At 41.2% G+C, this 14,612-nt stretch overlaps 1 pseudogene; it reads right to left on the bottom strand.

Moving 5' to 3' along the window:
- Positions 1-554: 554 nt before the first annotated feature.
- The window catches only part of LOC125197739, a 20,516-nt pseudogene continuing 6,458 nt past the window's right edge, over positions 555-14,612 (bottom strand).

Raw genomic sequence — 14,612 nt, 5'->3', positions numbered from 1 at the left:
ACAAGTTATTTTAAATTTAAGGCAGGTTGAATGACAGGCTGGCAGAAAAATTCTGACTTCATGTTGACTCTCTCAAAACAAAATTGTAACAACCCAAATATTTAAGATAGAGGCTAATGTTGCCAAGCATGACATGAAATATAGGAAATTTTATTAAAAATCCAACTTCCAATCACTAACACGAATTCAACCAATTCAGCCATTTCAGGTCTTGGATATATTATGTGTTAATAATTTTTTTTGAGAGAGTTGAGGATATAATTCATGGGGACATGATGGTTGGAACATGGAAGTTTCTAATTCAATTTCCATACGATGTTTGCATCTCTCTACATTGTAACAACCAATATATTAATATTAAACTAAATATACGCACATGTAGCATATATTCATAGTCATTAAAATCAACTGAAAAAGAATAAAAAAGGAGCCCCAAATATTTGTCAAGAATTCATCTTCAATCATATACACATATCAAGATTTAACCCTCACTTCATCTACATTCTCAAGGTAAAATTTTTACACTTATCCAGATAAACAACTTCAACTACATTTTAACTCTCAGCAGCTCTGAAGAATGTCAACAGGGATAGGAAGAGATTGATGATATCCAAATACAGACAAACCGCAGCCCATATATAATCGCCATAGTTGTGACGTTTGATCAGATTATCGGTGTCATACACAATGTAACCACAGAAGATTATGGACATCAAACACCCATAGATCATCACACTAATCTTACCAAGAGGGAACAGAATCTGCACCACCAGGCACCATCCAATGTTTATTTAGATTGTAATCACAACATGTAGAATATATGAGGTATGAATGTACCTGAATGAAGGCAAACACGATGAGCAAAACAATGGATCCAATCAGGAAAGGGCTGTGGTGAAGTGAATTAGACTTGGATTTGAATTTTAAGTTTAGTAGGAGTATTTCAAATTTAGTATTTCTGTTATTCGAATAATCTGTAACAACAAGTCTTTGACTTGTTCTCTGCAATATCTTTCTAGTCAAGTTTAGTTGCTATTTTTTAGGAGTCTTATTAGTTGCTTAGTTAGTGGATTAGTTGCTGCAGTATGTGTTTTAGTGGTTAAGCTAGTAGTTTTTCTGTCTATTTAAGATCGAGTGATCATCACAAATTAATATTCAAGTTCTACATTCGATCATCTCTCTGTCTTCATCTTTTCTCATATTACTCTCTATTATTCAAAGCAATTTAGAGCTATAATCTCTGCTTATTCAAGCAGATATATTAGAGAAGAGACACTACAAAAAAAATGTCAATTTACCGACGGAAAATTTTCGCTACGAATTACCGACAGAATATTTTCGCTACAAATTACCGACGGATTTACCGACGGAAATTTCTGCAGGTGAAAATTTTCCTTTTTTAATTAATGTATTTTCGTCGGTAATTCCGTCGGTAAATTTTTTTTTATCGACGAGCTCTTTACCAACGCAAAATTTACCCAAGACCCTAATCCGCCGGTAAAGAGCTCGTCGGTATTTTTTTTTTTACCGACGGAAATTACATTAATTAAAAAAGGAAATATTTTCACCCGCGGAATGTTATGTCGGTAATTCGTAGCGAAAATTTTCCGTCGGTAAACTGACATTTTTTGGTAGTGAGAGTGAGAGATTTGTGAGTTAGAAACCACAAAGTGGTATCAAAGCCTTTAGCATCTTAAGGGCGATGGAAACTAGATCGATGGCTGCAGGAGTCATGAGTGTTGCTCCTCCAATTCTTGATGGGAGCAACTACCAGATCTGGCAAATAAGGATGCAGGCCTTTCTGGAAGGGGCTGACTTGTGGGAGGCTGTGGAGGATGACTACGAAGTACCTCCTTTGGGAGACAATTCAACAGTAACCCAAATCAGGGCTAACAGGGAACGTGTTACCAGGAAAGCGAAGGCGAGATCCAGTCTATATGCTGCTGTCACTCCTATAATATTCAATAGAATCATGCATCTAGATTCTGCTATGAGTATTTGGGAGTTCTTGAAGAAGGAGTATGAAGGAAACAAAAGAATCAAAGCCATGAAGGCGATGAATCTGAAACGGGAACTTGAAAGGCTGCAGATGAAGGATGGTGAATCAATTCAAGAATTTGCAGATAAGCTACTGGAGACTGCCAACAAATTGGTTGTTTTAGGCACTGATCTAGGAGATGAACGGCTGATTGAAAAACTCCTATGTTCTGTGCCTGAAAAATTTGAAGCAATAATAGCCTCTCTTGAGAACACCAAAAAAATCTCGGAGATGTTATTTGCTGAAGTTGTGAATGCTCTTCAAGCACAAGAGCAAAGGAAGATGTTGAGGTCGGGTGAAGCAACTATTGAAGGTGCAATGCGAGCCAAGGTGAAGCATGTTAGTCCTTGGAAGAAGAAGGCAAACACCAAAATATCCAATACTGATGCTGTTGGATCTCATTCTGGAAAAGGTAGTAACGAAGCCTGCAAACATTGTGGGAAGACTGGTCACCCGTTCTTTAAATGTTGGAGGCGACCAGATGTTAAATGCAGAAAATGTGGAAAGATGGGCCATATTGAAAGGATTTGCAAGGGGAATAACTCACCACAAGGAGAGGCACAGGCTGCTACAGGAGAAGTGGAGCAATTGTTTGTTGCTTCGTGTCATGCCACTGGAACTACAAGTGAAGGATGGTTGGTGGATAGTGGGTGTTCAAACCACATGTCTGGAAACCAATCTATCTTCACTGAGATAGACAACAAAGATGTTGATATCACTGTGAGGATAGGAAATGGAGAATTGCTAGAAGTAAAAGGCAAAGGCAATGTATTGCTTGAAGGAACCGGATGTATGAAGCTATTATCTGATGTCTACTTTGTTCTCAAATTAGACCAAAACCTTCTAAGTGTAGGACAGTAGGTGGAGAAGGGAATGAGTGTGACTTTCGAAAATCAAAGGTGTGTCATTTTCAGCAAAGATGGGAAATTTCTCTTCAAAATTCCAATGCAAAATAAAGTCTTTGCATTTGATCCTGCAAAAAGAGGGAGCACAGCTATAGCTTGTGTGCAAGGTGAACAGGAGGAGTTATGGCATAGGAGAATGGGTCATTTTCAATGCAAAGGCCTGGAGTATATGCAAAGAAATGGTCTTGCAGAAGATATGCCTCAGCTGGAAGGAAGAATGGATGACTGTGAGACTTGTTTGGAAGGGAAACTTGCAAGGAAACCATTTCAGAGATCAAGCTGGAGAGCGAGGGAAAAGCTTCAGCTGGTGCACTCTGATATTTGTGGTCCAATGCCAGAAAAGTCTCTGAACGGGAGCAGGTATTTTGTGACATTCATAGATGATTCTACACGATTTTGTTGGGTATACTTGTTGGAGTTTGTATACTAAAAGATGCTTCGAGCGTACATGCCTTTGTACAGTCAGCTTGTGCATGTATACGAGAAACGCCACGTCCACTTGTTTACCTAATTATGAGAATAAATAATATAATATAATGGTTTATTATTGAAATATGATAAACAAGTCTAAGGCTTTTTACTAAGAAGGTCAAGTAGGGAAATTCGATGAATCTCCTCATGAGTTTTCCAGTAGGGGACTTGGCCAGATCTAGTAAGAAGAAAAACGTATTCACAACCTAGATAGACTTTGGCTACCTATTGGTACGGTTGCGGTGTTTGTGATAATTCTCTCTTACCTAAGAAGAGATTAGTAACACCGGTGTGGTAAAGCACTGAAAGGATCTAATCCGAAATGTATTCTTTATTGCTATCTACTGAAAGAATATATTTCAGAAAGTTTTGTATTTTCTAGTCTATGATATTAATATCAATATTGTTTATTCAATCAAACGCCACTTTGACTTATCAATATGTGAGAGTTTGTACGTAACTCAAGTTCATGATATCTTGGGTGGTAGTAATTGAATAACATGAAGGTATTGGAATATTATTTCATAGAATTCGCGTGCCCAGTGTGGTATGATTAAATCCCTAAGGGGTGATCCCCAAGAGGTGTTTGAAAAAGGAATTTATTATTCAGAAAACTGCGCAGTTGGAATTTATTCCACGAATAATAAATAAAGTTTCAAACTAGAAAAACTCTTTGGAGAATTAATTTAATTCTAGTCACATAGCAGACAAAAGAATTAAATTGACGGATCAAGATAATCTTAAACGCGGGAAATATTATAAAATAAAATGGACCCAAGTTATTTGTAATTTGGTGATTTAAGTGGGAGTGCAATATTATTCTTTAGTGGAATAAAATAATATTCCATTGATAATATATTAAATCATGGGTCATTTGATTTAATTAGTAATTTATCTAATGGGTGAGCCCAACACTTAAGTCATTCCATGGATCCCCAACCTAGCCCAACAAGTCCATTATAAATAGTGATGAGATGTGGAAACCCTAGCACACCATTCACTCACAACACTCCTCCCCTAAACCCTAGTAGCCGTCGCCGGCTCTCTCTCTCTCCTCTTGCCTCGGTTTTCGTGCCTTGGCACGTGGGAGAATTAGGGTTTTGTTTTGTTCTTGTTCTATCCTAATTCATAGGATTAGATCAAGACAATATTGAGTTTGTGATTGGGTTTCCCTAGATCTCTTCAAGACTATTATTGATTATTCAAGATCCGCCCACACGGATGGATAATCAAGGACTAGGGAATAGGTTGGAAGATTCACGGTCGATAAACCAAGGATCTCCGGGTGGTGTAGCTAGCAACTTCGATCCTATGATGGATCAAAATGAGGTAACAATCGAATCTACATCAAATTGCATGATTACGTGTTTATTTGATGTTATATCTATAGATCTATATTTATTGCATTAAATTGGAGTCGAATGCATAATCACCTAAATAGATCCGTTAAGGACCTGTTTGTTTTCCGTGTCTTCCGCTGCGGTAGTCCCAACAACTGGTATCAGAGCCAATTTTTAGGCTCTGATTATGTATTTGATTAATTGAATTTTTCAAAAATTGTAGTGTAAGAACTTGGGATTTTCGAAAATAATGCAATATGTGTTGGATCTATGTTTTTCTTGATTTCTTTTTGGATCTATGATATGATGTTCTAGATCGATGAAAGAATATTATGGATCTTGGATTTTATTCAAGTTTTTCACAAAAATATTCTAGATCTATGATGAACATCATTAGATCTATATATTCTAAGTAATATGTACTAGATTATATGTTTGTTGATTACATATATGTATGTGTTTAAGTGAATATATGTTTTTGAATCAAGAAATAAAGTGGTCCATGATTGAATACTTGGATCGATGAAAGAATATTATGAATCTCGAATTTTATTTGAGTTTTTCACAAGAATATTCTAGATCTAAACAAGTATTCATTAGATCTATAGTTTTATGTTCTTAATATGCTAGATCTATTTAAATTGCTAAATGCTTGAAATTTAAATATGCATATTTGATATGAACATAAAAGATTGTTACATATTAAGAAATGATTAATTAAGATTTAAGATCGCGGTCAAGCGAAGCGACCGCGATAAATCAAGTTAATTAAAGTTGAAAACGAACAAAGGAATACAAGGGTTAAACCCTAGATGTGTTCAAATACCGGGCTGCCTTCATCGGGGATCCGAGATCCAGATCCGGTGAGAAGAGGCAGCGGCGGAATTGGCTTATCGGAAAAGAGACAGCAGCGGCGCCGACGAAGGCCGCAGCCATGGATCCTTGTTGATCCAGCCATGGCAGCGACGTCTTCAGGAAGTCAGCGGCAGAGACGTCGTCTCCGGGCAGTCACGGCTGATCGGAGTGGCTGGGGACATCGCCGTCTTCACCGGGCAGCAGCCATGGTCTTCGGACAGTGGCAGCTTGCTTTCCGGGCAGGCAGCAGCGACGCTACAGTCACAGGAGCTCCGGAAGCAAGCCGGGCAGCGGCTGCACAGCCGTGTGGCTGGCCGCGGCGTCTCCAGGGGGCAGCAGCAGCAACGGCGTCGTCTTCGGGCGCCGGCGGTGATTCACTTGGATTTTACATGACTTTAGAGGGTAGTTTTACTTGGTTTTGATCATATATTGTGTACTTTGAGACATGGTTATAGCTACTTCTCTATTATGTTGGTATTTTGACCATTTTGTGAAGAATGTGTAAAAAATGTACAAAATATGTGGATGTGCAGCTGCTCAATGTTCGAGACAGCTTATTTGGAGATTTTGAAGTCCAATTCGCATGTAATGCATACCATTCTCTTAGTCTTCGAAAGATCTTCGCGTGGATATCTTAAACGTCTCAATCGGAGTTCGGTAGAAGAAGTTATGGCCGTTTTACCAAGACCCGCCAGGTTCGCATGCAAACGAACCTGGTGACCCGCCAGCAAAACACGAAAAAAACGCCGTAAGCAGCTGGCGACTCGCCAGCTTCGATGCACACCCAACCTGGCGACCCGCCAGCTTCGTCGGACAGCTTATTTCGGGCCCAAAGTCAACCCTAGGTATATATATGCCTAGGAAACGCCTCCAAACACAACTTACACGCCTCCTACCCCAAAAATACCACTTTTTCACCTAGAAAGAAGAGAAGAACGAGCAGAGGACGAGTATTCATCGCAAGATTGAAGACGAGACCTCCAATCCGCCCAATCCAATTCTAGGAGTTTCTACTTTTAGTTTTATTCTTGTTCAAACAATGTTTTTGAATATTTCTTTGAATATTTCTTTGACTTTTGTGATGAACATGAGTAGCTAAATCCTTCGTAGAGTTCTACGGGGGAGATACAATGATTCTTATGTTTAATTGATTTCCTTTTCCTATGCCTTGGCTCATGTGGTTATTTTGATTTCTTCTGTGCTTATACATTTATTTGACTGATCACCTTATAAATGCATGTGGATTTTACTACAAGAACTGAGAAGTGAGTAGTTTAATTTGAAAGAGAAGAAATTGACGTCTTTGCCAATATAATCGAGAGATTTGAGCCTTTGAATGAAGCTAAGTATCTTAGGAGCTATTAGGAGTTGTTGCCTTAGTTCTAGGAAGGAGACTTCGGTTCTAGGTAGCAATCTACAAATTATATGCTTTGAGAAAAGATATAGTTTTACCTTAGTGATAGCTTAATAACCCTTGAGACCCTTTGTTGGCATAGTTAGGAAGTTAGTTGAGCATAGGATAGTTGTTATCGATCCCGTAGGATTCTACCCTCCTCATCCTTGATCTACATCCGCTTTCTCTTATTTGCTTTTAGTTCTCTAGTTGTTTTTAATTGTTTTTACCTTGCTTTTAAATAGATTTAGAAAACCCAAACTTACCGATTCATCTAGATAGTAGTTGAGGTTGGTTCATGGTAATTAGGTTGACACTGATTGTCTCTGTGGATACGATACTCTTTGCTTACTATTTGCTACATTAGCCCCGTACACTTGCGGGTATACTTGTGTTAAAAATAAGTTGACTCAGGCGGGCAGCAGCAGCGGCGCCGTCTTCGGGCGGCGGCAGGCAGCGGCGGCTACTGCGGTGGGAGCAGCCGCGGGAGGTGGCGGAGGTCGGGCGTGGCAGCAGCGGCTGCTGCGAGGCCCGTGGCGGCCCAAACCCTAATTAGGGTTTTGGGTTGCATCGTCGCGTCGTCTCGTTTTTCGTTTTCGTGTTTTTGTTTCTTAAGGCACAAGTTATTTATAATTGTGGTTTAAAATCCTAAACCTAGAATAATTAAAATATCTTGTGGAAATTAGAATGATTTTGCAATTAAGTCAAGATTCTAATTTAAAGAGAATAATTGTCTTCTTTAATTTTGCCAATTGGAATAATTAGTCAAATAATTGATTTAATTTGTTAATTAGTTGATTTTGGTGGATTGTTTCCATCTAGATAATATCATGGTAATTAACATAAGGAAATTCAATATTTGATTGATCTAATTTTTGGCTTTTCCATAATTGGATGGAATTTTAAAGAATATTCTCTCTATATGCTTTCATATTTTATTTTAAGGTTTAATTGAAATTGTCTTTATTTTAATTGGTGTGTTATGGAATTATTTCCTAGAAATATACCTAAGGAAAAGACATAAGTTTTCAATTGTTTTATAAACCCTAAAATTTCAAAAATTACATGTATAATAATTGGATGGATTTTAATTGGAATCCTATTCCTAGTTTGAATTTTGTCTTTAATTTGATGTAGGTGAATTTTATTTCATCTAGATAACATCGGTTTAATTAAAGAAGTTGATAAGGCTCGTTTCATGCATCGGTTTAGGGTTAAAATTCTGTGCATTTGGGGCGCTAATGTGCGTTATTGAGTTCAGGTGCGTAGTAAATCTGTCGGACCCAGGAGTTGTTGTTACCTGACCTGGCAGATGCAAAAGAGATGAAATTGAAGCAAAAATGAGAATCAAAAGTTGGCGACAGGAGCGGAATGGAGCGAGAGCAAATTATTTTAAAGAGTCTTACTCGAGGGCAGGAACGTAAAATCACCAGAGGGGATACCCTAGGGATCAGAGCCTCACATATATAAAGAGCTCAACCTTGAAGAAGAAAGGGAGATCCGAAAACAGCCACTTCTACGCTCTCCTAGCTCTAGTTCTAGTTCTCTACTTCAAATTTTTATCTTCGACTGCTGCGCACTTGGACATGGAGGATTCTGGCCACCGTGGTTCTCATCGTCATCGTTGTTATTTTGCTGTGTAACACCGCCTTGTGGAGGCGAAGAAACAATTTTATTTGCTTTCGTTTAGTACCTTGTTGGTTTTAAGTTTCGCAACTCTAGTTTCTTGCTTTGATCTACTGGATTCAGACCTATTTCTAGTTATTATGGAAGTTTATGTTTGCTTTTGGTTGAATGTCTCTGAGTTTATGTTCATCTCTTGCTTTTAGCTTTCGTTCTTGTTTGTTGTTGGATGTTTGGAGCTGAGGTCTGTGTTTGTTGTTGGAGGTTGGGAGTTTGCATATGAAGATGTTTGGATTTGTTGAATCTTGGTGTTTCGGAGTTGGAGTTTCTCATATTTGGTGCTTGATGTTTACGTTAGGGCATGATTATGGCTATTTACTTTCTGTTTCTGCATCCTTTAGGTCCAGTAGCGTAGATCTGTTAGTTTAGGCTTTGATTTCTCGTTTTAAGTTTAGATTTAAAGTTTGTTCTGTTTTCATGGTGTTTAAAACTCTGTTTTCTCTGCTATTCTCGTTTGATTCCCGAAGAAGATGAAGTTGTTGGTAGTTAGAACCAGATCTGCTTTATGTCAGTACTTTTCTGCATGTACTTTACTTTTTCTGCATATCTGCTAGACCTGTCAGTACGATCTACTTTGTCTCTTTTACTTTTCTGCATGCTTTTCCAGACCCTGGCAGTTTGAGGAAACTTGTCTTGCTTTTCGCTTTATGCTTGTCTGTCCAAATTAGGAAAGTCTGTCTAGTTAAGTTTACTCCAGTTGTCTTAGAACTTTAAAATATCTCATTTTCTCTGAGTCATGTATGTTCCGTACGCTTTCGTTTCTTAGGTCCAGTAGGTAGAGTAAAGTTCTTCTGATCCTTTAGACCGAGTAGGTAGAGTAAAGTTCTCCTGATCTATTAGATCCAATAGGTAGAGTAAAGTTTCTCTTATCTCTCAGACCCAGTAGTTTTAAGTTCTCGACCCACAAAAAATTGCGTGGCAGCAGCCAACCCCTTTTCTTTCCAAAACATCCTCAAATGCAGTTTCGTAACACCTGCTTCCTCGTGGGATCGATCCTTTACTTCCCTGTGCTAAGTTGTAGTATAGTGGGTTGAGGTTTTTGAAGGGACAGAGTGCACCCAACGACCCCTTTCTGATAAGTTTCATGATCTTCTAGCCTCTGAAGTCTAGTCGAATCCTCTGGACCTGTTAGATCGAGTGACACATATCACAGTACAAACCTGCACTGCACTCTTTGGGACCTGTCAAAATGGCGCCGTTGCCGGGGATGCATGGTGTTATTAGTGTGCTTGCGAATGTTTTGGTGTAAATAATTTATTTAACATGTTTTCTTTTGTTTCTTTTTTCAGTTTATGAACAGGAGCTACCGGTTCGGACACTGGAACAACTCACCTGGTTGGAGAAGCGCCCAGACTAGTTGGCGGGTCAAGGAAACTATATTCCCAGTTACCACCAGATCGGGGCTTACAACAGGGGATCCAGTTCACCTGAGTTCGGAGAGCGACGAGGAGTCAACTTCGTCAGTTAAGAAGGAACCAAAGTCAACCTCAGAAACAGAGGAGGAAAGCGTTGAGAGCATGGCCAACGCAGGCGACGACGACCCAGAGATCGGCTGGCTCACTGCCCATTTAGATGGCGAGCCTGCCCAGGCCATCGTCTCTACCCAGCGCCAGAGGGCGATCGACATCAAAACTAATGTGCTGGGCATTCTCCCCACTTTCTCGGGTCGGAGGAATGAGTGCCCCTATGAGTTCCTCAATGAATTCAGTAAGCTTTGCAGCATTCAGAAGAGACCCAACGATGCAACAGAGGAGGATTATCGATTACGCGCGATCCCGTTCGCGCTAAAGGGGGAAGCTAACACGTGGTTGTTAAGGCTGCCACCCGACTCAATCAATACGTGGAAAGACTTCAAGTTGGAGTTCTTGGATTACTTCTTCCCTTCTAACAAAACGAATGCTCTCAAGAAGGAGATCCAAGAATGTAAGCAAGAATATGATGAATCGTTGAGTCAGTATTGGTCCAGGTTCAAGGGGTTGCTCGACGCTTGCCCAAACCACCGGATGATGGAAGCCGAAACCTACTATCTATTCTATGAAGGGGCGAAACCTGAGTCCAAAGATCTGATGAACACCGCTAGTGGAGGAAATTTCACCAAGAGGAAGGTGAGCGAGGCCCGAGAGATACTGGGAAGATTAATTGATGCAAAAAAGGCATACGATTCACCTCGTACCATTCTAAGGAGAGGGAATGCGGATGCAGTCACAGTGCAAAATGAAGAAAGGGTGGATGCCCGAGTGGATGCAAGGATGGATGTCAGAATGGAGCAGCTCGAGAAAACTATCCTAACTGCCCTAGGGAAGAACGATTCACCGGGTCCAACAGAGAAAGAAAAACAAGCACTGGGTCCAGAGGATGGTTACAATTATTGCGGATCTCAAGGAGGGATGGATTATCCAGCCCATATAAATGCAGTAGGAAATTGGAACCAAAATAATCAAGGCAACAATTGGAACCAGTGGAGAATCAAAGACGCTCCATGGAGGGACAATCCATGCTTCAGGTGGTCCGAGGGGAATCAAAACCCTCAACTCCAGATTACTAACTCGGAAGGAAACCAAGGAAACCAAGGGAACCAACCCAACTGGTCCGGAAGGAGTCAAGAGGGGCAAGGCAACTGGAATCAAGGAGCACAAGGTAATTGGAGTCAAGGAGGTCAAGGAAATCAATCCAGCTGGAACAATAGGAACCAAAATAACCAAGGAAGCTCATATGTACCCCCACACCAGAGGAACAACAACTATCAGGGGCCAGGGAATCAGTACAACAATAACCAAGGAGGTCAAGGGAATTTTCGCCCGCATCAAGGGGGTGGACCGAATCATGGTCAAGGGCCAAGTGGTAGTCAACCCAACACTCGGGTCCAGAGGAATCTGGATGATATGGTCCATGACCTAGTGAATTCTCAACAGCACATGCAGAACAACTTGCTGGCAAATAATGACGTGGTCCACAAGCTCCAGGATGCTCAGCAGGAACACAAGGCCGCGATGGATCTGATGTCAAAGCAACTATCTCAGATCGCAACATCCCTGAGCGATATGCGAGGGAATGAGGGAAGGATTCCAGCCTCAGTAAAGCCACCAGAAAGGGCAAACATCAGCCAGGTTACCCTGAGATCTGGGAAAGCATATGAAGGACCCAAGCTGAAGGAAAATGATGAAATGTCAGTGCCAAGGAGCGAGGATGTTATCCACCCGGTCCAGCAAAAAGAAGAAGTTGAAGCAGAGAATGATCTCCGAGCTGGTGATTTGGGAGGATCGTTGCCTCGGATGGCGGACCCATTTTTCTTAGACCCAGAGCCTGAGGTAGAAATTGAAAAAAAAGAAGAAGGAGAGGCGGAAGAACCCTCTAAGGAAGATCCTACCAACACGATAAAGAGGGTGAAACCTTTTCCCTACAGAGGAGATGCCAAGAAGAAAAAGGACAACCCCGTGGATTTCATGGAGATCTTTGGAAAGCTGGAGATCAACCTCCCGTTCCTGGAGGCTTTGAAGCTTCCCCCGTTCAGCAAATTCATCAAGGAATTCGTTGCAGGCAAGGCAAAATCTGACGGGAAGATCGTGATCGGGGAGAATGTATCTGCAGTAATTCAGAAAAGGATAATGCCTTCAAAGCAAACTGACCCAGGTATGTTTACCTTACCTATCACTATAGGAGGTGTCAGAATCGAGCATGCAATGTGTGATTTAGGTGCATCTATTAATGTGTTACCGCTTTCCATATACAAAAAACTGGTAGGAGCGAGAATGACTGATACGAAAGTGGTAATCCAACTAGCTGATAGATCATGCATTAGCCCTGAAGGAGTGTTAGAAAATGTGATAGTAAAAGTTCATAATTTTTTATACCCTGCTGATTTTCATGTGATAAAGATGAGTGACAATGAAACAGCTGAGTCTAGTGGCGTTCTTTTAGGGAGACCATTTATGAGGACCGCTAAGACTATAATCGATGTTTTTGATGGCACCATCTGTTTAGATTACAATGGGGAGAAATTCACTTTCAGCATTGATGAAGCTATGAGGAAACCACTAGACGTGGAAAACCTCCATTTTGTTGATGTCATTAACCCCCTGGTCCAGGAGTTTCTTGAGACCGAACTATTGCAGGAACAGGTGGACACCTCGGAAATGACTGAATCCATGAGGAAAGAAGTTGCAGGATGGTGTGAAGCAATTATGGGACAAGGGCTATCTGACGGAGAAATCACAAAGGCAATAATGGATTTCTGTGGCGAGGCAAGATCCCCTGGGTCCAAGGAATCAGTTCAACTGGCCAGTATGGAAAAGTTGCCAGAGTTGGACGAGCTGGTCAAGAAAGGTATGGAGAAAAATCCATTACCCCCTGAAGTACCCCCTCCAAAGAAGGAATTGAAGAATCTTCCTCCGGGTCTGAAGTATGCTTACCTAGGAGAAGGCGAATCTCTGGTCAAGAAAGGTATGGAGAAAAATCCATTACCCCCTGAAGTACCCCCTCCAAAGAAGGAATTGAAGAATCTTCCTCCGGGTCTGAAGTATGCTTACCTAGGAGAAGGCGAATCTCTGCCTGTCATAATCAACAGCCTTCTGACCCAGGAGCAGGAAGTTAAACTATTAGAAGTGCTGGGGAGGAAACAGAAAGCAATAGGATGGACTCTGTCTGACCTAGTGGGGATCAGCCCCGACCTATGTATGCATCACATCCATTTGGAAGAAGGAGCCAAAGCATACCGAGATCCACAAAGGAAACTCAACCCCAATATGAGGGAGGAAGTCTTAAAGGAAATATTGAAGCTGCTAGCCCTGGGGATCATTTACTCTATTCCCGATAGTGAATGGGTGAGTCCTGTCCACATGGTGCCGAAGAAATCAGGAATACAAGTAGTCAAGAATGACCGCAACGAGCTTGTGCCCACAAGGTTAGTCACGGGATGGAGAATGTGCATAGACTACAGGAAACTCAATGCAGCCACACGCAAGGATCATTTCCCACTACCCTTCATCGACCAAATGCTGGAGAGGTTGGCGGGAAAACAATACTTCTGCTTTCTAGATGGTTACAGTGGGTATTTTCAAATCTATGTCAACCCAGAGGATCAGGAGAAGACCACATTTACCTGCCTCTTTGGAACGTATGCCTACCGGAGAATGCCTTTTGGTCTATGCAACGCACCTGAGATATTTCAGAGATGCATGATGAGCATTTTCTCAGACTTGCTGGAAGATTGCATAGAAATTTTTATGGATGACTTCACCGTCTATGGAGATTCTTTCGAGGCTTGCCTGGGGCACCTAGATGTTGTTTTGGAGAGATGCAGGAAGAAGAACCTGATGCTAAACTACGAGAAGTGCCACTTCATGGTCAAGGAGGGGATAGTGCTGGGACATGTTGTATCGGAGAGGGGCATCGAGGTAGATCAAGCAAAGGTAGAGGTCATCTCTAAGCTTCCATACCCAACGAATTAGAAGGAAATTCGTGGATTCTTGGGACATGCGGGGTTCTACCGAAGGTTCATAAAAGACTTCGCAAAAATTGCCCAGCCCCTAACACGACTTTTGCAGAATGATGTGGAGTTTAAATTTGATGATAAATGTGAAGAAGCCTTCCAGCTACTCAAGGATCGTTTGGTCACAGCCCCGATAATCCGCTCGCCCAACTGGGATTACCCCTTCGAGGTAATGTGCGATGCGAGTGATTTCGCCATAGGAGCAGTTTTAGGCCAGAGAATCGAAGAAAAAAGTTATGTCATATTTTACGCCTCGAAGACTCTCAACCAGGCCCAGAAGAACTATGACACCACCGAGAAGGAAATGCTGGCAGTGGTGTACTCATTTGAAAAATTCCGACCATATCTACTGGGGTCAAGGGCCATAGTGTTCACTGACCATGCAGCCATTAAGTATCTTCTAGCCAAGAAGGAATCAAAGCCAAGGCTAATCCGATGG

Source organism: Salvia hispanica, chromosome 1, assembly GCF_023119035.1.
Source record: "Salvia hispanica cultivar TCC Black 2014 chromosome 1, UniMelb_Shisp_WGS_1.0, whole genome shotgun sequence".
NCBI lineage: Eukaryota > Viridiplantae > Streptophyta > Magnoliopsida > Lamiales > Lamiaceae > Salvia > Salvia hispanica.
This window is presented reverse-complemented; position numbering and strand designations above follow the sequence as displayed.